Source organism: Lagopus leucura, unplaced genomic scaffold (genome assembly GCF_019238085.1).
Source record: "Lagopus leucura isolate 7727_CA_CO unplaced genomic scaffold, USGS_WTPT01 Super-Scaffold_100015, whole genome shotgun sequence".
In the NCBI taxonomy this organism is placed as follows: domain Eukaryota; kingdom Metazoa; phylum Chordata; class Aves; order Galliformes; family Phasianidae; genus Lagopus; species Lagopus leucura.
The window spans coordinates 15,531,713-15,544,394 of NW_024962269.1; the positions used below are offsets into that span (position 1 = coordinate 15,531,713).

A 12,682-nucleotide genomic window follows, 5' to 3' on the forward strand; every position below is an offset into this window, starting at 1 on the left:
AGGAAAGGGACAAGTTTCTGGCGTTCATTCAGCAGGAGGTGTGTAAGTTACAAAAACAAACCTCCTAGAACAGATGTTGGATCATTAAGCAAAACATCACTTATGAAACACTAATCACAAAATATACAGTCTGAAACCGTGCAAAGATTGTTCTGCATTTCCTGGAAAATATATTCTAAGAACATGGCTGTTTAAAAGCTAAAGGATCTGCTGCGTGCTCATCTTCCACAGCCTGGCAGAGAGGAAAACTTACATGGCACGTGGATGAGACCTTTGTGGTGCATAGCTGGTATGTACATCTGTTTTCGGCTAATTTGCATGAGATGGTGACACTGGGAAGAATGCTGAACAAGGTGTGATGCACATGTCAGAGAGAGGAAGCACGCAGAGCAAAAGATAAAATCCGTCTCTGTCCCATTTCTGCTTTAGGTGTGAGGCAAGGGAGGAAAAGGAGGATAAAAACTTACATGTTACAGAAATACAGAAAATGTCATCAGTAAATTATGGCTGTATGTACTGATTACCTCCTGTGGCTGAAAGCAGAGGTGCATTTCTTTACCAGTGTCATTCATCTGATGGAACAAGGGAGTTAAAATGTGATACGACCCCTTCAGCCCTGAATATATATACAGACAATATACACTGAGTCCCATCGTCTGGCCAACAAATGTTAGCATATGTAAGGTATTTTTACTCCACTTTCTTCAGTTTGTAGTCTTGACTTCCACAGCACAAATGAGCTCCTATATTTATTTCTCCAGTGAGTTAAAGTGTAATAATTTAGTCTTATGTCAGAGAGAGCTACCCTGCTCCAAAGTTAAATAGTAACTACATTGCAGAGTGTGACCTATATCATAGCTCAAGGGAAAAAATACTGGTCAAAATGTATTTTTTGCAGGTGAGAGGCTTCGCTGTGTGATAGGAACATCCATTTTTCAGGAGATAAAAGCGCAAAATGTCAGCTTCCCTATGCCATGGCAAGTACCTCCAGCACCCGTACATCACAGCACCAGACACTGAGATGTTAACAGGAAACAGCAGCAGATTTCTGAGCACCACAAACCCATGTGCTTGTTGCAGCAGCTCTGTGTGGCACCAGTAGACTCTTCCTATTTTATACTAAAAACTTTGCTTTAGGGAGAAGTAAATGAAATGGTTAAAATATGGACTGCTCAGAAGTAAATCCTGTAAGCCCCTGATTTTTGAGTGAAAGCAATGTTTGTAAAAGATGCTGTCTTTGACCTTGGTGGAGTAAAACAAGTTCCCCTGGAAAGGACTGGCTCTAAAAGGTGCCGTCTTGACAGCCAGAAAATCCGAAGCACGCTGCCCCTCATTACCCTGCCAGCATGCCTACAGAATGAGCTACAGGAACCCAGCGCGAGTGGGATGGCAGAGGGGCATTCAGCCTCCACGCCTAATCAATCCTAAGCCTTTCTCCTATGTGTGACAATTAGACAGCCAATTAGTGCCACTTAGAAAGCTGTATCTTGTGCAAATGGAACTCCCAACTCATTTCATGTACAGCACAGGACTGCTGGCACTGCTGTAATTTCTATGACAACTGACCCTACCTGGATTTGAACTAGTGATCTAGGAGTAAAAGAAAATGTCTTTGAAAAGGAAAGCAGCTCAGAGTGGTGTGGAATGAACACATTCCCTTGGGAGCCAGATTGACTGAGACAGCAGATCCGAGCCATGGGAGGCACAGAACCAGGGCTTCCAGCTGGCCAGTGGGTTCTGTGGGTGTCCCAGCATGGTGCAGGCAGGAACATCCTGGCCATGGGCACGGCAGATTCCCCTGTTTCTGTACACTTACTCTGCACAGAGGACACGCAGACAGGTGAGACAAGTCATCCATGCAGAAGGAACGGTTCCGTATACAGGATAAGCATCGGGATGTTTCTTCCCAACTCAAAACACATCTGAGTTTTGGCACCTACTTTAATGCACTGTACTTAATGGACTACCTGAGGCTGGTCATTCTGGCTGTCCACCCTATGCCCTCAGCTTGCAAACAAACCTAAACGGACAACATAACTGGCTTAATGAGATTGCTGTCTCTAGGCTCGACAAGTGAGACCTTCAGAACTGTCTGAGTGACAACTGCCAAACATACTTAACTTCCTAATTACATAAGAGGAAAATGCACTTGAACTATAGCACTGGCTCTAAGATTTTATTAATTATAAATGCACACCCTGTTATTAACATTTTGAACTTGATTTGGGAGAATGACCTATGAAATTAAATGCATTCAGGTACCGTTAAAGATATGTAAATTCCACCTCCCTCTCACCACCTGCCCAAGTGAATAATGCTGCAGTATCTGTCTATCCAGCTGTTAATGAGTTATATATTCCATTAAAGTGATTTTAAACGTTGTGCACTGAATCTTCAATCTTGCAATATGGTACTTTATATTTCTATCCTATTTAGTAAAATTAATCAACAGCTGTGCTTCTTAAGTTGATTATTCGTTTTTTTCTATTAAGATTGGGAGGTTAATGAGAGCAGTGAAATGTCTGGATGTGGTATACATGATAGCAAGGAGAAGCTAATTCAATCAAACATATACCCCTGAAAATGTTAAGGCTATATTAAGAAATCCAGCTATAAATAACTTGATATTTCACATCTCTATTTTCCAAGTCAGAATGATCCATATGGACATCACAGACTTTCAACAGTGCTTCATTTCTTTCAGCATTTTTCCTTATCACGTCCAGTTTATCAAAATATATCCCTGATATATATGTATATATACATACCTCCAGTATATTACCTCCTGATTTCAGTGGCCAAATAAGACTCAATTTGAGGAAAAATTCCCATTTACTGGGTGCTGCATCAGGGCCATTTCTAGGAAATGCCCCCCTCCTTGTGTAGAGCAGCATACTCCTGCCCTCTTCTTAGCATCCAAACCCATTGGATGGCATCTCAGCTCAACCAAAGACAAAGTATGCCTTACCTCCACACAATTGCTCGGAAGTTAATAGGAGTGAGCCTTTCCCTGTTGGAAATCCATATCTGATGGGGGTACTCTAACCTGGCAAAGATACAAGTGGGGATCTGTGGTCCCAGGGACCCTAAAAGCACAGCTTTAAATCAAAATGAATGGCACCAATAATGTAACTGATGCCACCTCTGTGACCTTTCATAGCTTTAAGTACTTCAGAAATATTAACAAATTGATGCTGAAACTAAATGACAAACTTTTGTGGTATCAGGAGAGGTTTGGGCATACAATTCTTGTTATTGTTAATTCTCCCCTATGCATTGAGGGTTAGGTCCAAGGAACCAAACTCCATTAATAACACAGTCTGCCAGCTCACATCCATCAGCATCAAATATTAATAGACTCATGAGGCCCAGAGCATACATCTTTCCAGATGGCAGTCAATAATATGTCTTGTTTCTGTTCAGGCAGAGGTGAAGATTTTCTTCCTCAGAAATTATTATTGTACAGTATTAGTGGAGCTTAAAGACACACTGCTGCCTTAGGTGTTGGCTGTGTTAACAAGCCCTGGCCACTTCAGAAAGTGTTTCCACTGGATTAATGTTGCCCTAACAACATTACCAGTAAGGATCAGATTGCTTGTTTCTGTTAGACACACACTCCTCCTGCAAACAACGGCCAATTATCTTTAAAATTCTTTTCTGTTCCTCAATAACAAAGCTTGTATGTACTCCTGTACATTTTGGATCGGGCCTTTAAAGCCTTAAAATGCATTATAAAAGGAAAAGGATGGAATTTCAGACTGTAAGAGTAGTTAATAATCCAGCAGTGGTCAACAGCACCCAGCAAAGCCTGCAGCCATGCCTGGTCCCTCTGAAAGTCTGACCCTCTAAGGACATTAAATTAAGAATTTCAGAAGTAGCTGCAATCTACAGGAATAAATTTGCCTTGGAGGGCTAAAAGCTGGTTCCACTGAAGTCAGAGGCAAAACAGAAAATCAATTTTTCAAGGCCTCTGCAATGCAGAAGACTAACAGGACTGCTATTGAACTTGGCGTCAAGTTTGCATGATAAAGACCTCTGCGACAGGTTGGGCTGAGTGTTCTTAAAGTTTAATCTATGGAGGTGCTGCAAACTCTTGGCACCTCTGCAGAATATTGGAGGGGGCTGGCAACAGCAAAAGGCAACACTGGAAATTCTGGTAAACTGGAAAGGGACTCCACGTGGTCCGAGGTTTTAATGTGGTATCTGACCTGCTCTTCCCTTGCCTTGCTCTGTGCCAGGTGAATTAGCACTGCCACCTGCAGCAGGGCGAGCTCAGCGCTTGCAGCTCGCAGTGATGGAATGGAATGGGGACGGGCACAGCTGTATGCATGCGCCCGTAAACAGATCAGAGAGAAAAACAAGGCAGGTGCTGGTTGTGCCTGATGTCTGTGTGTCCTGATAAGCTGATCTGTATGGACTTAGTACCTGAAAGCACATATTTGTATGTACACATGGAACGTGGCACACCGGTGTGCTGGTACAGCGTCTGTGCACCGGTGCAGGTCACAGATACACTTCTGTATATTTACTTATTTAATTGTGACATTTACCATTAACCCAACATAACTCCACAAACATTCCCTCAAGGTAAACATATGGTATCCAGCAGCACAAACTGGCAGAACAAACTAATTTCCCTAATGGTGTTCCAGTGCAAATTAAACGTGTTCGTCATAAGTGTACCAGCAGCAGTAGGAAACTTTGTAGTTTTACTGGTCTTCTCCTCTACCCTCAGCTCAAGCAATTTATTCGTGACCTTACTACAGAGCATCTTTGGTTTTCAGACATAATGATGTCCTCTGGCAGAATTCCTTTCCCCTGTGGGTGTCACTAATTACTCCCTGCAGATGCTATTATTGGTGGCAACGATATAATGCAGCAAAAAGTTTGGGGAGGGATCTTGTGCCCGGAACAAGTCAGGCTTTCAGTTTGCAGGTAATCAGTGTTACTAAGAACTGACAAATGTTCCTTTGCCCATTTCATAACGTTATGTGATGTAGCGGCTCTAGAATCTGATACACATCTAAAATGGCACAATGAAACCACTGATGACCTTATTCAGTCTCCTTTTCCATTCTCCCCTTTCGTGGAAGAAGACAGAGTAAAGCAGAAAGGGAAGGAGCCCTTCTTGTGTTTAAAAAGTGACATTTTAAGTCCCAACCTCATGACTCACCCAAAGACCCTCTGCAGTCCTGAATGCTGAAGTCCTAAATTAAGTCATTAAATATTTCTAATAGTCAACAGCAAAACTTTTCCCAATCTGCACTTTGGTGGCATCCCAGCCCTCTCTGGATACCATAGGACTTGGGACATGTCAGGAGGGCGAAGCACAGCTACCTTTGGCTGTCCTCTTCCCAAAATCTTCCAGTGATTTACAAACATTTCTACACATGGATGTCAGCATTTTATTTCACCTCGGAATTTGTGCTAATATGGTAATGAACACAGTAAATTTCACAGTAAATGCCAAGTTCAAAATTAGTCATGCTGATAATAATTCTTGAATTTGGTGTTTGATCAGAAGTATCCAGTGAAACATGCACACGAGAAATGCTGGTCATATAGATTAGTAACTAAGAGTATTGTAAACTTTTTATTCGACAGTATTAAAAAGATAAATAAAATAAAATGCATTTTCAATCTTGCTAAAAAGTATACGGAGAGCTGACATGCACACGTGCACAAATCCAGCAGATCTGAATCTGAGGTGCCAACTTCATTTCCCTGCTTGTGGCCAAAGCCTTTGTTATGCAGCAGGGGCTGGGAGGGGAGCACAGATTACCTCAAAAGCACTTGTGATTTATTACTTTCCAATTTTTTTGTACAAAATATGGCTGAATTTGGTGGATTCCTATTTTGCAAACCCAAGAGTGTGTGCCATGGGTTCGATTCTGCCACAGGCTGCTAGTGGCATAATGCATATTACTGCCTCAGTAAAAAAAAACTGAGCCAGATTCTCTTTTCAGGGCTCCTAAGCCTGATGTTCCTCCGTTGTGGTTCCTATGTTTTCCATTTGCACAGCCCCAAAATTGAGCCAAGGTACAATAACAGTATACTTGGGTTATTTCTGCTTCAAAAATAAGGATTACTCAACCTAGTCTTCCCAGCTGTGTGGTTTTCTGTGCAACAGCTGCTATCCCACTGCCCAGAAGGAACCTCCCACCGCACAGAGCAGGACCTGGGAAGCCTTGGGACACGGCTTAGAAAAGGCTTTGAGTGGGATTTGGCCACCTGAGGAATAATTTGTACCTATGGAGAACTTGTGCAGCCTTTCAGCAGGGGCACCATGTCTGCATGTGCAGAACTGCAAAGCATCACGGAGTCACAGAATCACTCAGGTTGGAAAAGAACACTAAGATCACCAAGTCCAACCACTGACCATCCCCACCGCACCCTTCCAGGCATAAGAGAGGTTTTCCCTGCATGATCCACATGCAGCAAACCCCCACAGAAAAACTATCAGGCTGTCTGTGGGCTGGGTCTCATCTTTTGAGGTGGAGGGTGTGCAGAACCCTACTGCCCACCTCCTCCAGCATCTCAGCTCCCCAAGCTGTAAAGCTTGTATATCCAAAAGGAACCATGCCCTGCACAGCAAAACTGCTGTAACACAGCAGTACTCTGTAAGAACAAAGGCAGCAAATCCCACTTTCATGAGGGTTTGGGCTTTTTTTTTTTTTTTTTTTTTGGTTCCATGAAATGAAGTAAAAACAAACAGAAATAAAGCTTTCATTAAAAAAAATGGATTTTTTCATACTAAACAGCAAGCCTGAGCTGGATTTCTGTCAGTGAGCACTGTAATCCCCCTCAGCACAAGGGAACAGTTTTCTAGTTTGCATTAAATATATGCCCAATATCAGCCAGTTATCTGCAATTAAAATAATCCATTTCTGCTATTCAAGCCACCTAAATATGGGCATTAAAATAAGAAAAAGACTTCAATAAAGAAGCAGGAAGACCCCCACTCTGTAAATCAATGTAACACTTGCTGGCAAAAAGAAATGGAGACTAACTTTACAGCACTTGAGTATCTGCCTGGCTCAGTACTTAGACCTTAACTGCAGAGCACTTCAGTGGCAGGGAGGCAATGAATGCAGCCTCATATAATTAAATGTATTCACAAGGAAAGTAGTGTGGAAAGTAAAAAAGATGATCATCAACCTCTGAACAAGATTTTTTAATACAGTCAGCACTTTTCACCTAATAAAATATCACAAAACACATTTATCCGTGAGGGACCTCTCCAAAAATAGAAGATTGGATTTACACTGGGTGAAACAACTCCTACATCATTTCCTTGGGACATTTCGCCTGGTGAGGCGGTGATACACCTGAGAGGACAGCCTCCCCCAGGCAGTCATTAATGGAGTACAAGCAATAGAGCCACGCAGAGGACAAAAAACACAGCAGAGGCTAAATCAGATGGGTGCACAGAGCTCGGGCAGCCCCAGCAGCTGGCTGCGTGAGGGCAAGGTGCTAAAACAACTCCTAATTCTGTTCACAGAAGAGCTGTGGAGATTGTTTATGGAAGAGATATTTCAGGGAGAAATGAAAACATCTATAATACATGGGTTTAGATTGAGTTAATGGGAAGATATATTATCAAGGCAGGTCAGTCATGTCTGTATCGGGAGGATTACTACTATACATTATGGGGCCAGCTGGATAACCAGGTCCTGTGATAGTTAAAGCAATTTAAATCTGGAATAGGTCCATTTTAGATTTATTCAGGTGAGCCAGGATATTTTAAACTCAGCTCTGGGGAAGTCATATGGAATCAAACATCTGCAGGGCTCATTGCTGCTACCATAATCAACTTTAATCAGCTGCCATTCCAAAATGCTCCAAAAAACATGGGCATATCATTAAATGTCCCAAAAGGTAAAATGACCCAGGCATAATGTGGCTTATTTCAAGTTGGTGGAAAATATTTAAATGCATGAGAAACATATACTAGATGTGCTCTTCAAGATGTACTCCACAAACTACTTGTGTCCAAGCCATGGGACAGAACCAGACCTTCAACACTACAGCTAAAGACAGAAAAAAAGCTGTTTTCTTCTGCTATTTCAGATGGAGAAAGTTGGAGTTAGCATTATGGAAAAGGGACAACCCTGACCTGATGCTGCCCCTGCCCGTGCCAGAACCACTCTGGGGGCACAGAGACCTTTGAGCTATGACCATCCTTCACCAGATGTGGCTGCATAGTTACAAATTATGTGGGAGTAAGAAAAAGGAAACTGCTCTGGCTGTTCCATTTTCTGTCTCTCTACCTGTTTAGGACAGATCCTGCTAGAGAACGACAACAGATCACTTGGCCCTGTTCAGCAAAGGAGCCACAACAAGGTCACTCAGATCCCCTCGTATCACCAGTTAAGGCCAACCATCCGACAAGATTCTGACATGCTAAGTGTAGTTCCGTCATTTTCTTTCCCACATGTGGGCAGAACAGATCAGTTTGGAGGCTGATCTGACCAGACAGTGGGCAACTAAGCCATTTCAAAATACGGAGAAGCACTTCAGAGCAGTTCAGAACTGGCTAATTCTGCACCAGTTGTTTTCTGGGAGTACCCTTGTCTGGAAATCAGAGATGGTTCCTGATCTGTCTGAGCGGCATTGTCCAAGACCTGTCCTGTACAATGACTGTGGCCTCCTGGCATTTTTGCCATAGTCAGTTTGGCTCTGGCTGACAAGTCTGAACAACTCTGCAGAAAGGACATTAGCAAAAACAGGGAATAAAAGGTATCATTTATACTTTCAGCTTATATGACATCCTCTGGCAAGAAGATCCACAGTTTAATTATAAATACAAAGGAGAAAAATTATGTTTATTTGTTTGCTTCAAACCACTGCCTGGTTTTAATTGGGAAGTTTCTTATATTGTTATAAATGGCAAACAGGCATTCCTTCTTCCTCCTCCCTGTGATGTAAGGGACCTCTCACATAGCTACCCTTGGTGACCCCTTTTCTAAGCAAAATCATCCCACTCTTTTATTCTCATTTTATGGGAGCCATTTCACAATTTAATTACACATTCTGTGAAAAGCACTATCTTTGTCTTTCAACCTGCTGTGCAATCATTTAATTGCTTGCCCCTTGTTCCCGTGTTATTAGAAATAGTAAATAATCATTCCTTGTTCGTGTTCTATGCACCGTCCACAGTTCCATAGATCTCTATCACATCGCTCCTCAGCCATCTGTTTTCTGAGCCCAGCTCTAGTTTATCGAGTCACTCTTTGTATAGAAGCTATTCCATGTAAAAGATGATCTTTGTCACCATTTGCTACTTCCATTATATCCTCCATAAGCAGCAATCAGACAAGCTGTAAGCAGTAATTTGAGATTTAGATACATTATAGATTTATACAATAGCACAAAAATGTTTTTTCTCTCCTGTTTTGTTCTCTTCCTGGTCATTCTAACTATTCAGTCTGGTGCTCTGGGTTGGTTGGTTTGTTGACTGGTGATGAGCACTCATTTGAGTTTTTCAGAAAACCATCCGCTGTGGTTACCTGATCTTTTTCCACGAGTGGTAGTAATTAAATTCGATTTTCACTTTTTGGGTACTTATTTAAAGTTATTTCCCCCTTGTCTATTACTTTGTCTTTTTGAACACCAACTTTCACCTAACCCAGTCATTCAATAGCATGAATCTATTCTGCAAATCTGCCATTAGTGTTTGGCCATGCCAACAATTCAGCACTACATACAAACTTTCTTTTAGCATTCTTCTATAGCTGTACTATAATAATGTCCAAGCACAGTCTTACATCTAAACTCCCCTCCCACACTGCCTGCACCGATCACTGTGGCCACTAGCTGAGACCTGCATCTTTCTGCAGCAGAAGCTGCCAAAGTTCAGCACATCAGTGCATGCCCGAGCTCCTGTCCATGCAGACTGAATGGACCGAATCCAGGAGGTGTTAAATGTGCTGCATGCAGCAGCTATCCTCAGCTGCTCTCTTGCTAAGGGCACTGAAGTGACAGAAGCAGTGCTGTGGGTGGTGAACATGGGCTGACGACGCTGACACCCACAGCTGACATGGGCTCTGAGCTGCATCATCCACATGTGGAAGGACTAAAGCAAAAAAAGGAAACCATCCACATAGGTGGAAAAGATGCTTTATGGCATGAAATGAATAACGCTTCATGTCAGCTTTAAGCTAATTAGGTTTGTGATACAGCTTTTGAAAAGCTGGTAAATAACCTGGCAATCACAGACAAGCAGATGAACAGATGTCCTCTTCACATTTTCACACATTTCCTAAAACCAAAAACCAAAAGCAAGAGGCCGGTATCTGTTAGAAGTTCAGTTGCTCTTTGGCATAAAAAGCACACCCGGATTTCCCACTTACACATGTCTGATCTTAAAGGATAAAACTTCACTCATTCTTTTGCAGTGTAGATAGACAGAAAATAAAATGCAAAGCAAACCAGTGACTTAAATCCTATACTTAGGTGGCTTTAATAAAGTTCGTTTGCAATTTGAACTACCAAGAGAATCAGCTACCAGCATTTCTATGCATAGATCCACAGATAGTGTGGATAAGGCTATACACATTTATAAGCTTAATAGATGGATAGAGACACTGCTATTGGCAGGCAGTTTATTCCTCTGCAAAATTCAGATCAAATGACTCAGTCTGAACAGGATACTGAGCTCCAGTGACAATGAATGAGGCTACAGAAACAGAAATGCAATTTGACACAGACACATTGCCAATTAAGGATAAAATACAGGAAATATGTCAGCTAATAACAAAGACAGAGACATTTCAGGTTTCTACGTGAAGCTGCTTCCTTTGGACCCACTTATGAAAACTTTGGAATTATTCAGGTAAATAAAACTGCAGCAGAGCCCAGAAGTAAAAGTAAATATAAGAAGAAAGTGGAAGAGACCTGGGACTTGTTTACAGTTCTTATCAAATTATACACACGGTGTGTAACTGAATCAGCTCTCATTAGCAGAGGCAGTCACTGAGACAAATTCCACTCTTGTATATCTGGGACAATCCTATTGGAACTAGCAGTGTTGTTCAGGTAAACTTGGGCTGACAAAGGAGAATTTGAGCTTTCACAGACAATTTCTGGAGCTTACACACTGATAACAGAGAGTAAGCAAAATGAAATAGAAGTAGTTCATAAAATGATCTCAAAAGAATCCACTGATTTCAAAGAAAGGGATGCAGTTTCCAAAACTGAGGGAGATCCACTGTGCCTTGTGCACCCTGTGACCTTGCTAAATACACCAGTACAATAGGTCAGCACACAACAGATGCCCTGAAGTGCAAGAAGACCCCTCCCTATGGCTCATGCAGCCAGCTGCTCACATGAGTGCTGTTAGGGTTTAGGAAAACACAGGCTCCTGAACGCTGTGGCTGCCACTGCTCCAGCAGAAATGTCTAATTGGTCAATAGGAGCTCCGGGGGGAGAGAGCCAACAAGCCTAATAGACAGCAAGCACCTGGTTCATTGATACAAAAATCAATAGGGGAGCGGCTTATTCTGAAAGCCTGGGAGTACACAGGAGGTCTCCCCATAATGACCTTCCCTGTTGGGTTCTGAATGTAGGATATCTTCTCCTACAGCAGAGCCAGAAGAATCCATCTGTGAGCTGCTATTGAAATACTGGGTTTAGCCCACCAGTTCCATCGCACTGCGGTGCTGCTCATTGTTTCCTAGCCTACATGAAGCAGGGCCATCTCAGAGGCAGACTGACTTTCCAGAAAGGCACCTGCCATTGCACAAAGAAGCAGTACAATCTGGGTTGAATGCAGCGCTTATGAAGGGTGCCACTGTGAAATCTCAAAGTACCCGCACTTTCCCCCTTAGAAAAAGTCCTGTGGGGGATTTTGAAATGGATCATGCAGTCATGCCACCAAGCCTGACCTGAAGCAGTGGTTTGTGAAGGTAAAATGGTAAAATGGCTCAGAGTGCCAGCGAATTTGCCAGTCACTGCTGATAGAAATGGGGTTTGTGATGTACATACTTATCCACAGGGAGCTGGATTGAGACCAAAGTCATTTCATGCAAGCCGCTGCACAGCCAAGAGAAGATAATTTTCAATCTGTACTGACCTGGCCTGGATCAGACCTTGTAACCTAGGGATGCAAAACTCTATAGCCTGAATTTATTCCCTGTGGTCTACAAAAATAAAAGTACAGCTGTTTTATGGACATAAATATATACTGCTGTATGCATAAACAGGTGGGACAGTTCAGTTGTCATCAGTGAAAAGGGGTACACAACAACTCACATAGGTGAGTACAAGTGACTCCTGCCCATCTCTATTTATGTGAGAATGAACCAAAACACAGGGCACGTGATGTTTTGATGTATGCTAATAAACTCAGAGCTTCCAGCTGCAGCACAGCTGATAGAGAAAAACCTTCCATTCAACTAGATCGTGAGAGTTCTTCCATTTCAAGAAAAAAATTTCCAGCTCACCCTTAATTAGGCTGAATGAAGCAGAAGTGTTTTTTTGCTGCCTGCTTTAGATCTGCTACTTGTTCCACATCCACTTGTGAAGTTTTTCGTAAGCTTAAAATTTATCAGATGAGTTTTCAGACTTATCTTCATCTAGAAGCCACCAAGGAAATGCACTTTGCAAGGAGAATACATTCCAAAAGACCAGAACCAGGTAAGGGAGTTCCAGCACGCAGCCATAGTCAGTGCAGGGGATTTGA

General features: G+C 42.4%; 1 protein-coding gene across 6 annotated transcripts in view; it reads right to left on the bottom strand.

The window, feature by feature from the left end:
- The window catches only part of MEGF11 (multiple EGF like domains 11), a 254,379-nt gene that overhangs the window by 52,193 nt on the left and 189,504 nt on the right, over positions 1–12,682 (bottom strand). The gene's annotated exons all lie outside the window — the stretch shown is intronic.